This window comes from Schistocerca nitens, chromosome 3 (genome assembly GCF_023898315.1).
Source record: "Schistocerca nitens isolate TAMUIC-IGC-003100 chromosome 3, iqSchNite1.1, whole genome shotgun sequence".
Lineage (NCBI taxonomy): Eukaryota > Metazoa > Arthropoda > Insecta > Orthoptera > Acrididae > Schistocerca > Schistocerca nitens.
Window position 1 is genome coordinate 753,672,215 of NC_064616.1, and position 12,505 is coordinate 753,684,719.

Genomic DNA, 12,505 nt, shown 5'->3' on the forward strand with positions numbered 1-12,505 from the left:
TGCATCTTTGTGCAGCTTTTTTTTTTTTTTTCTTCATATAGTACTTAATTGCAGATAACTACATCACCTGCTAAAAGTCTGAAGTCACATTAATATTTTATTAATATTTTATACAAAAGTATGGAAAGCAAAGACCTTGCAGTAGCAGATGTCTGCTCATAGTACTGAAGATGAATGAGTGCTCTCATTTGACAGCCTGTGTTTACTAGACATTTTTTACTTATTTCTAAATAAGGAACTTGTTCCTAAAGATTGTCGGTGTTTTTATGGGACAGTGTGTGTGTGTGTGTGTGTGTGTGTGTGTGTGTGTGTGTGTGTGTGTGTCATAAAGGTGTGGAGTGAGTCATTTTATATTCACATCACTTATTATTTTGTAAGTATGCCTTTAGTTAAAAGTGTTTCATATTTTTTATTTTATTTTATTTTAAAGAAGCAGACATACAGATGTGTGTTAGTAAGTTCTGGCCACCATCTTTTACACATCACAGTAATAGATATTCTTCTGCAGAATAGAACAAGTTGCCAACGTAAAACTTTTTTCAGTTTTTTTTCCCCAAGTTTTACTTTGCCGTCTGACAAACATTTTATATCACTATGTAAGTGACCAAAACTTTTTGTTGCAGTTTGTGCACCCATTTTTGTGCTAAAGACTATCTTAATGTGTCATAGTGAATGTCATTGTTTTCATCTGGTTTTGTAATTATGTATATCATTGTTCCTTTTGAACTGCAGTGGATTATTTTCACAAACTGCATAAGGGAATAAAAATACTGTGAAGCAGAGTCAAGATTCCTAACTCCTTAGACAGGTGTCTACAAGCAGATAGTGGGTGGGCACCACATATTATTTTCGCAGCACGTTTTTTTGAGCAATGAAGACTTTCTTTCTTAAAGATTAGTTACCCCAGAACATTATTCCATAGTAAATTATTGGATGAAAAATATTCAAAACTGTCATCTTGCTGATTTCTCTCCTCCCAAGATTTACAATGATTGTAAATACAACTGTGGCTGAACTAAGTTGTTCAGGAGCTCCAAATGTGCTTTTTTGAGTTGAAAATCTCATCAATATGTATACATAAGAATTCTGAAGTTTCCACTCCATTTATTATTTCCTCCCAGTGTTTGAAGTTATCATTGGTGTATTACCTCTAGCTGTGCAGAACTAAATATGTTGTGTCTTCTTAAAATTGAGAGTGAGACCATTCACAAAAAACCATTCAATGGTACTTTTAAGAACATTGTTTGTCATTTCTTCTGTTGGTATATGTCTGCTTGGATTGATTACAATACTAGTCTCATCTGCAAAAGAATTAATTCTGCTTGTTGTATATTAGACAGGAGACAATTTATGTCTATGAACTGTAGTGGGCCTAAGATCAAGCCTTAGGGAACCCCCTACATGATTTCTCTGTGTTAGAATAATGTCCCTGGATTACATTGGTTGAATTACTATGTACAGATTTCTGCATTCTTTTGGTTAGAAAAGACATCCATTGCTTGACTATTCAGTTAATCTCATAACACCTCAATTTATGTACGAGAATGTTGAGAGTCTCACAGTCAAATGCTTTAGAAAGGTCACAGAAAATACCAATGATTGCTATTTTGTTGTTTCATGCTTGTCAAATATGGTGAGTTAACATCTAAATGGCATTCTCAGTAGAGCAACTCTTCTGAGAGCCAAACTGCAATTTACTGAGGAAACTATTGTTCCTCAGAGGAGATACTGTTCTGGAATACCTTCCCAGAAATTTTGGAAAATGATGTCAGTAGTGTAACAGGCCAGTTGTTATTGAAATCTCTCCTATCACCTTTCTTATAGAGAGAACAGCATATTTTAGTCTGGAAAAATGCCTTGAGTTAGCAATGCATTACAAATTTCAGATAAGACAGGGCTGATTATATGGGAACACCACCAAATCCAGTGAGCTTTTATTTTTGAAGGGATGTATAATTTTCTTAATTTTATAAGGAGGAGTTGGTGATACAGCCACACAACTGACTTTTATGTTAGTTACTTTTTCAAAATACTGCTGTGATTTTCTTATTGAACTACCTGTCACTATATTTTCAACCATATTTAAGAAGTGATTATTAAATATATTTGCTTCCTGTGACTCACCATTTATAGCCCCCTTCATTTGATTCAGTAGCTTTTCTATGGCTGGTTGTCCTATCTCCAGTTTCACTACATTCCACATGGCCTTAAACCTGTTGTAAGAATTACTGATTTCTTATATAATGTGCAGGTTCCTTGATTTTTAGTAACTTATCTTAGTAATTTTCAGAAGTTTTTTAAGCATGTGATCTACTTGTTCTTGCCAACAGATACATTTCCCTTTTCCTTTCACAGTATACTTTAATCCCTCTAGTGATCCATGGCCTTTTACATGGGTATTTAATGTTCTTTCTGAATAGCTTATGCAGAAAGCTATTTTAAAATAATGATGTGAATTTATCATGAAATAGATTAAATTTTTATTCAGCATTTGGTTCATTATAAATTTTATCCCAGGTCACCTCTTCTCAACTATTCTTAAAATCATTGCTTCTGGAGCCATTAATTACTCTAATGGATTTCCACTGTGGAGTATCACTACTGTAAGGCAGTATCTTATTTATCATAAACAGCTGTGCATCATAATTAGAGAGAGCATTTGTTACTGGGTGTACAGTTATTTTCTTGCTTTTTGCTTCATCCAAGAATGCATTATCATATAGGGTACTACTGCCTTTATTCATCTGTGTTGGAAACTTAAATTACCAAGGTCAAATTGTGGGATCCAAATAAGATTTCCAGATCATTTTTCCTATCAGAATCCTTTTAGAAAATCTACTTTGAAATTGTCACAAATTGCTGCTGTCCAACAGATAACATAGTAAGGAACCTAAATCCCATGTAAACAGATCAAAATTCACCAGTGGGAATCTATATGCAGTTACAATCAAAAGTGAACTATTTTTCAGCATTAATTCATAAGCATAAACTTCTATGTACTGATAAGTACAAAATGTACTTGTCTGGATGGTTTTGAACTTGTGTTGTTTTGACATATGTAACATCTCCTCCTTCTGTCATATCCAGAGAGAGGGAGGAGGGGATGGACAGAGAGAGGGGAAATGAGGAGATGAACAAAGGGGGAGGGGGGGGGGAGAAGCTGGACAGACAGTGAGGGTGATGTAGTTGGGCATAGAGAGGTGGAGAAGGAGATGAACAAAGAGAGATGAAAGGAGGAGATGGTCAGAGAGAGGGGGAAGGAAGAGATTGACAGAGAATGGGGGAGGAGGAGGAGATGGACAGAGAGACTGGGAGAAGGAGATTGACAGAGACAGTGAGAAGGAGGAGTGGACTAATAGAACTGGATTAAATACATATACAGGCAACACTGGGCACTCAGCTAGTTAGTTCTACATGAATAAGATGCTAGAGTGCAATCTTTTATATTTAACTTCTCTAATCCTGTGGCTAAGCGGTGCTCACATAGGCACCACAGAACTCTCTAAATTTTCCAAACAGGCAGGAAGTTCTTCTATGTTATTATTTAATCTTCTAATATTCTGACAACGTTGGCTAAACTTAGTTTTCTGTGCATTCTTAATCATTTTGTGGGGCTCTTCTGCTATTTTAATTTGTTTCATAGCAAGGTGCCTAAATCCAGATTCTAACCTGAAAAGGGTATCTCTACCACACTAGTAACCACAGGTATCTTGCTTTGTGTGATGGTGGCCCCCATATGTTTCTGCAAGAAGCTCAGCCAACTTATCTATCATTTCTAATACATCCCTATCTCCCAACTGTAGCAACGGGCATTGCACTCATATGAGACATCATTTCATTCAGCAACAGCCCACTCAACTCAGTGTTTACACAGCTGACAGCAGTGTTAACCCAGGGCTGGTCATGGAATTGTAAGACCTGTACAAAACTCACATTTACATATGCAGTTGCTACCCCTATTTCATCCAGGTAATGCTTAATGCTGTAATTTCTGTCTTTTGCCAGGCTGCTCCCTGCTTCACCTATTGTGATAACCTGATTCTCTTTGTCAGGATCTATGCACAAATTCTCCATGTCCTCTGTCACCTAGCTACAACTAGCATTTGGCTTCACACTACTGGTGACCTATTATCCTGTCCCTAATTTGTCCTGTATCATCTGGCCTAAACCCTGCCATGGCTACTATCTATACAGCAGCAAGACTCTTTTCTTTCTGCTCTCTTTATCTACTGACCCACATTTAGTGTCTCTGTTAGAAGTCTGCTGCATCCTACTGTGACCTACAGCTGGATGAGGCTCTTCCCCTTCTACTTCAGGTAACCAGTCAAATTTATTCAATACTAAAAGCTTAAATGTAGATAAAGGTGAAAAGTTGTTCCCTTTCACCCATTGCTTGTTACTATTACCCAGTTCCCATGATATTCCCCCCCAGCCCTCCCCCTGCAGCTTATCTAGGTCAAATTTCACATTTTCTCATTCAGCCTGAATGGCACAAATCTTTGCTTCCTGTTTGGCAATTCTCTTGCTCTTTTGCAGAGCCTACATTTCCATGGGATAGCCTCATTGAGTTCCCCATTCAATTCTCGACTACAGTCACCCCAGTAGTACCCCAAACCACAGCCTACACATATCACTCCCTGTCAGACTGCCCTATGGAAACATCCACACTTACTGTGTATTGTGACACAGATGAAATGCTTAAAATAGGGTTAAATCACTTAACACACTTTACACAACACAATTTTTTTGTTATTTATGAGCTGCAATGGTTAGCACTTTAGGTATATGATATAAGATAAAAAGTTAATTATTTTCTCTTAAAACAAGAGCTTAGCATTCCTTTACAGTTCTAACATTTTGTTGAGAAAAGACCAGCAACTGGATTCGTTAACTCTTTATTTAAAACATTTGTCACAGTTGCCTGTATTTTTATACTGGTGACTAATTTTGAACACAGCCATTCATCTTCAAACCAGTCCTGCACTGAAGTGCTTATTGGAGCAACTCAGTGCAAGTCTGGTTTTAAAATGAATGGGTATGTTCAAAACTAGTCACCAGTATGAAATACAGGCAACTGTGACAGAAATTTGAAATAAAGAATGTCTACTTTTGTCAGTGACTCTTCATGTGAAATGACAAGTTGCACCATCCCCACCAAGAAATCCTCAACCCAGTCACAAACTTTGTGTGATATCCCATACTAACATATGCTTGTTGATAATTGTGGGTGTGTTACTGAGTCACATGAGGTTTGGAAGTCAAGAAATAGGCATCCATCTGACTGCCTTTATCAAAGGCTTAGGGTGCTATGTAAGAAGAGTACAAGTTGTCTTTTGCATTATTGTTCTCCTTAGAATCCATGCTGGTTGACATGGAGGATATGATTCTATTTTAGATACCTCATTCTGTTTGGGCTCAGAATATGTTCTTGGTAGAGTATTTTAGTGACAATGGACGTCAATATTGTGCATCATTTCTACTACCCATCCTGTAGATGGTGTGACCTATGCTTTCTCCCAGCTGCACAAATTAATCATTGTGGAATCCGTGTTATGTTATGCTCAAAATGAGCTAACTGAGCTGTGAATTCTGTATAGAATCTGACAAGGATTTCATCAGGATATAATTCAATTTTAGTGATTTCAGCTGTTTCTCATCACCACTGACACTAATATCTGTACAGTTCACTTTTGTGGTGGTCTAATAATTAGCAGTGTTAGTAATTCTGTATTCTTCTTTGTAATGGAACACTTGAAAAAAATATTTCAACATTTGTGCTTTTACTTTGCTATCCTCAGTTTCAGTTTCTCTATAATGTATGAGTGCCTGAACACTAACTGTGGTGCCACTTGTAGCCTTTACACCTGTCCAGAATTAAGAATGTATTTGAGTTTTCTGAGAGAGCTTTCAATGAGGTTCTGCTCAGTTAGTCACTGAAGGCATCATACATTGCTGTCATGACAGCCAAACTCATTTTATTCAGGATCTCTCTGCCTCTAGCCCTATGCTTCATGTTGCATCGGTTGTGCGGTAGTCACTTTTTCTGTAGAGGTTTCTCTACAGAGATTATATATCATGGAGGTTGCCTCCAGTATGAACGGTTATTTTTTTATAGGTACATACCTGTCCAGTGCTTGGCTAACTATTCTTCTAAACTTGAGCCACAGGACTTCTAAATGCTTCTGCCCAAAGATAAAAGTTTTGAGTTCCTCTTTGAGAAAGGAAATGACTGCCCCTTTATCTAGTGTAGTGAATATGTAAATCTTCCAACTTTGTTTTTATATGGAAGTCCTCAAAGATGTCAGGTATATTTGTTGTCATTAGATATAGTATGTTTCCATCATGCACTGGCTCCCAAACTATTTGTTCCAACTAGCTTTCAAAGAAAACATTTTATATTATTTCACAGGATGTATTGTTGCATCCACAATGCTCATTAATTAAAAATGGCTTTTGAGATGGAAATTTAGTATGTAACTTTTCATTTATCTCACTGCGACAGATGCAGGAAACCATTATGGTTACATTTAAAAATCACTTATTATTAAAGATTTATTGTTTAACAGTGTCTCCATTTCCTTGGCCTTTAGACCACACCATACAATTGCTGTATTTTGGTTTAGGAGATAAATTATCAAAAGGAGGAATAGGTGTGATAGCCTGATGAATGTTTATCTCCAAATGTTCCAAATTTTGTGGCTTGTCAACATAGACCTGGGCTTTGATGTAGCCCCAGAGAAAAAAATCCATGGGTGTTAAATCACATGACTGTGTCAGCCAATTCACAGATCCTCATTTTGAGATGATCCGGTCACCAAACGTCCCCCTCAGCGAATCGAGTGTAGTACCAGCTGTGTAGCACGTAGCTTCATCCCTTAAGGTTCTGACCACCAAAACTCACGTAACATGGATCTGTAGTGATTGTCATTGATGGCAACACTTCTTCTCTCATCATCTCGAAGTTAATTATGTCAAGTGACACCACCATGCCATAAACTGCATCACACGGTGATTTGTTTTAATGCAGTTGCACCTCATTGACCACTTGTGAGTTCTTCACAAAAATGGGCCTCGTCTGAGAAGATAATTGTTCCACTGAAATCAGGATCAGCTTACATCTGCTGTGCAACCAAATCAGCTAATTCACAATGCAGTCGGTGATTGTGTGGCTTCAGCTCTTGAGTCAAAACAACTCTTTATGGATGCAGGCTCAAATCTTTCCCAAGGTTTGCCAAGCTGATGACTCAGATAGGTGCTATCATTGAAACTTGAAACTAACACATTCAGCTCTTCCTCAATATTAGTAGCTACTGCTGCAATATTGACCTCACTTCACACTTCACATTGTCTTCTTCGTGGCTGCTGGTTGTGTAGAGTGCAATCCCGCTCAAACTTGACGACACTGCAGAGAAATAGTGGTGGCAGCGCAGTTCTCTGGTGAATAAATGGTGAGCAGCCACAACTGAGCTACCTCTTCGGTAAAATTTTTTTTAATGATTTCTAAACGTTTAAGAAGTGTGAGTTGCTGCATGATGAAACTGAAAATTATACTGGGTATTTTTACACCTGGAAGCACACAAAAATTATGTTTGAAACTGGAAATTACAATTTTAAAAAGTAACACTCTCAGTAACTGAAATGCTATTACTTTAATCATTACTTATTACTACTTTAATCTCAGGATATTACAATGTTTGTGAACATGGCAACCAAGTTTTTGGGCGATGTCTGGTGAATACTAGGGAACAGTGGTCCTCATGGGGACTGCCTTCAGAAATTGATATGCTTCATAAAGAAGTTGAATAAAAGCAACACATGTCAATTTTTTTGAAGTGAGTAATTAAAAATTACAATCCATAAGGAGATTAAACATTTAATCAGGTCACTAAAATGTGTTTATTCTGCTATCTTTGATGGTGTTTGTTCCAGAGTATTAAAACTTGTGCTGATCTGAGAAAACTGCCTATAAGTTATCTTTGTAAACCATCATTGACTCTGAACAGATTCCTTGACCAACTCAAGTAAGACCCATCCACAAAAATGGAGATAAGAAAACCATTTTAATTGTACACCCAATACACTCCCTCCAGTCTTTTGAAATTTTTTTGCGAAAGTGGCTTAAGTTAGAGTACTTTATCATTTGTCTGAATAGAACTGCCTTCTCAGTTTGACTTTCATAATGGATTATATGCAGAGAGAGCCATACAGTATTCCCCAAATTAAGTCTTGGTAGAACTAAACAAGAATAATAATGCCACTAGTATATTATGTGAAGTTGAAAAAGCCTTACATTGCATAGACCACAAAATTATAGTTGGCGAACTGAAATGTTATGCATTTAATGGCATCCCTCTTCATTGAGTAAGTCTTACATTCATAGCAGAAACTGAAGGATCAGACTGTGTCACGGATAAAACAATTTTCAGAATGGAATAATATAACATGTGGGTCTAACAAGAACCAGTACTGGATCTGTTCTTGTTCCTAAACTGCAAAAGTGATCTTGTGAGGACTTCAAAGGATGGTTTGTAATCTGTAATGTTTGCTTATGACACAAGCATACTAATCATCGGTCCCAGTCTTACCAGTCACAGCTATGATGGAAGCTGAACAGGACTACAACTGTTTCATAGCAAATAGTTTGTGTGTTACTCTCACAAGGAATTATTTCATGAAGTTTCAGACAAGGAAAAATGATCTGCTAACATCAGAAGTTGATTTGAATAGTCATATACTAAATGAGACAATATGTGTAAAATTTTTAGGGTTGAAGATGGATAACAAGATAAAATAGTCAACACTCAGATAATTTAAACATGAAGCTTAGTTCAGAATGTTTTACTCTTTGAAGTATCTCTTTTTGTGTTTATAAAGAGAAGGATGTTGGCTTGTTTTGCATATCCAACTTCCTGTTGCATCACGGAGTTATCTTCTGGAGCATTGCATGTAAAGTAAATAAAGCAACAGCTTTCATTCTTAATACAGTATGCAAATTAAGTTTTTATGGGTTTCTTGACTTTCGTTATTATATTCCTGGCATCATTCCACACCCCTGAAAGTTGAACTCCTTGGTGGGGTCTACAGTACACAATGAATGGGTGAATGTGTGAACAAATAAATGAATGATTGAATGAATAAGTGTTGTTTTGTATCTGCACAGGCATGCAGAACCATCACTGTCAGCACAAAATATTAGTACACTACCAGACTGTGGCTTGACTACGAGCCGGGAACCGAACCCAGGAAGAGGGATTGAAACACAATGTGCAAGTTGACCTACAGGGGACCATAATATCTGAACGCCACATAGAGATGAGCACAGAGCAGACAAAATGTGACCTGTGTGAGTGGCTGAACAAACAAAGCCCACAGGAATCAGAAAATGGCTCAAGGCAAGGACCAGGTCTGAGGTAGTTGATGCCCATGAAGTGCTGGGCCAGGTCTAGTGCCACCAGCAAATAAACATCTGAGTCAGTGGCTCCGCCTATAACACCTGTGTCCATTTTGACATCTGCTTGTGGGGGTAATAAATGCATGCCTTCCCCTCCCCCCCCCCCCCTGAAAAGTCCACATGGGGCCAAAAATGGCTGGGCTTCTGTCACGACCTCTTGTTGTAAAACTGGGGAGGGTCCAAGATTCCACAGCAAGGAGTCACTTGCTAAAGGAGATGATGCAGATACAAAAATTGGTTCAAATGGCTCTAAGCACTATGGGACTTAACATCTGAGGTCATCAGTCCCCTATAACTTAGAACTACTTAAACCTAACTACCCTAAGGACATCACACACATCCTTGCACGAGGCAGGATTCGAACCTGCGACCGTAGTGGTTGCGCGGTTCCTGACTGTAGCACCTAGAACCACTCGGCCACCCCGGCCGGCCGATGCAGATACAGCTGGGCCTGCTGGAGGGATGGAGGATTGCACAGGCTGGGGTAATGGGTTGTCTACTGGCATCACCAAGGTCTTCTGTACTGGAAAATGGGGAAGGAGGATGCTGGTGCAAATTCTGTGGACTCTGTATAGGTAGTTGTGGGAGATACCCTGCCGGCACCTTGCTCCATGATTGAAGTTAGGACAGTGGAGGGTGCAGTGGGGGTGAGAGCAGGTGAGTGTGCTGCTGCATTTGGGACCCTCCCACTGGAACAACACTGCAACTGATCCCCTTTGCCTGCCTGGCTTGGAGATGGTGGTATTGAGGAACCAGCAACTCATGGTTGCAACTGATGGTAATGATGGGTCAGCTGGTCCTGGCCAACATCCACCACAAACAAATGCCAATGTTTGTGGCCCACTACTACACCTGGCAGCCACCCCTGCTACTAACTGAAAGACTGGGCTCAAATGGCAGCCCCATGATGGAAACACAGCAGGCTGTTGCAATGCAGGGTATGCAACTCAGGGTTGAACAAATCTGAAAAACCCCATTGCTTGTGTCCATTCAAAAAGTCCATTGGTTTGCACACATTAATCAGTGTTGCCTGGTATGTGGCAAAAAAACTAGACAGAGAATCCTCATGAGATGAGGCATATGTGTACTTCTTCTACATCTACATCTACATCTACATTTGTGTTTTGAGTTTCAGGATGAATCTCTCTACCTCTGAGTTAGAAGCTTGGTGAAATGGGACAGTAATCAGATGCTGTATACTATTGCAGTTGCAGAAATCTGCAAACTCCTGTGACATGAATTGCTGACTGTTGTCAGACACGAGGGTGTGGGGAGAGCTCTCAACACCAAAAATGACAGACAACATATGAATAGTTGCTGTCAACATTGTGGAGGACAGTTTGACAATGTACAAGAAATCTGACTATGCATTGCCTACCAACAACCACATGCTAACCCCCCCCCCCCAAAAAAAAGGGGGGGGGCAGCTAATTCAAAATGCAGTGTGTCTCAAGGGTGGCCTGCAACTGGCCAACCGAACAATAAACATGGTGGCACAGTGTGGGTCTGTGCACAAGCTGCACAACACTGTACAAGATTTTCAGTATTGTGATTGATTGCCAGCTGGACGTGATGCCATGCTAAAGCCTTTATACAAGACCTATCTGAGAGTGACACACGCAATAGCTGGCGTATGCAAGGATGCAACACCGGAGGGACAACAACTTGACAGTTTTGCTCCTCTGTGGCAAGCATGAGGATCCCCTGGACAATTTTGAGCCAATCTTGTCGCAGAAAAATCATACACCACACCAAATCTGCTGCTGAGGGAGTGTGCTAGGGCCGTCTCATCTGGATTTCTGAAAAAATTTCTGGGAAAGCCGGTTGGTAGTCATAGTGGAAGTGACCTCCTATGCTGTGTAAGAAAAATCCAGCTATGTCTGCTGCAAGGTATCATCCAATGCAAAAAGGAGGGCCTCTTGTTGATCTGATATGGATTTGGTGCTGCTAGCAACCACAATAGTGCATCTTCATTAGCATTCTCGATGGTGAACTGGTAATGAATGCCACAGCAATAATTGCTGAGAAAGAAGGCCCACCTCAGCAACTGTTGGGCAGTCTGATCCCATAGCTTAGAGTGAGGCTGAATAAGGAAACCAGGTGCTCTGAATAGAAACTTCACACCATACAAGAAAATATGAAACTTTGTAATGCTGAAAACGATAGCCTGTGCCTCCTTTTCCATCTGTGAGTAGTTATATTGCACCCTGAAAAGCATCTTAGATGCATAAGCAATGGGCTGCTCAGTGTCATCTGGGTTGCTTTCTGACAGAATGATGCCAGTGCCATACTGAGACACAACGGTGGCCAGGATTACGGTTTATACAATGTAAAGGAAGCCAAACAGTGAAGTGGAGCACAAACACTGTCTGAGGGAGTGAAAAGCCCATTGACAGTCCACAGACCACATTAATTTGATGCCCTTTTGATGAAGCTGGTTAAGATGTTGGCAGATTTGTACAGCCCTGGGGGAATGACCTTAGCATAATAAGAAATCTTGCCCAGAAAAGACCGGAGCCTCGTCAGGGTCTTGGGTGCTGACAGGTTGATGATGACTTTGATGCCTTTGTCCATAGAGATGAGGCCATCTTTGCTAAGTATATCCCAAAAATGTACCTTTGGGGAAAATAACTATATTACTCACTTTTCAATGAACACTCTACTCGAGAAGGCATTGGAAAATCTCCTACAGATTTTGTAAATGCTTCTTTCACTTGGAGCCTGTAACCCAAATGTCATCAAGGATAACTTCCTGATCCTGATGAAATTCCAAAGGACAACTCATTCAGCTGGTAAAGCCCAAATTTCATAATGAAACTAATATCAGTGTATTTCAACCAGTCGGGGGGCTTACAGTGCCAAAACTTTCATCCATCCTTTTCTCCACTTGCTGCTACTCTTGTTTGACCTGCCATCTTTATGTATTTTCCACTGAGGCTGGTTTCTCAGATGCCATACATGGTAGTCCTGCTGTGTGTGCTGTAACTTTTGTCCCAAAATGTGCCTGAATCACAGGAAGGCCATATCTAAGTGACTCATGAAAAGAGTAGAATT

General features: G+C 39.5%; 1 protein-coding gene across 1 annotated transcript in view; it reads left to right on the forward strand.

Moving 5' to 3' along the window:
* LOC126249416 (bromodomain adjacent to zinc finger domain protein 2B-like) overlaps positions 1 to 12,505 on the forward strand; it is a 352,537-nt gene that overhangs the window by 241,731 nt on the left and 98,301 nt on the right. The gene's annotated exons all lie outside the window — the stretch shown is intronic.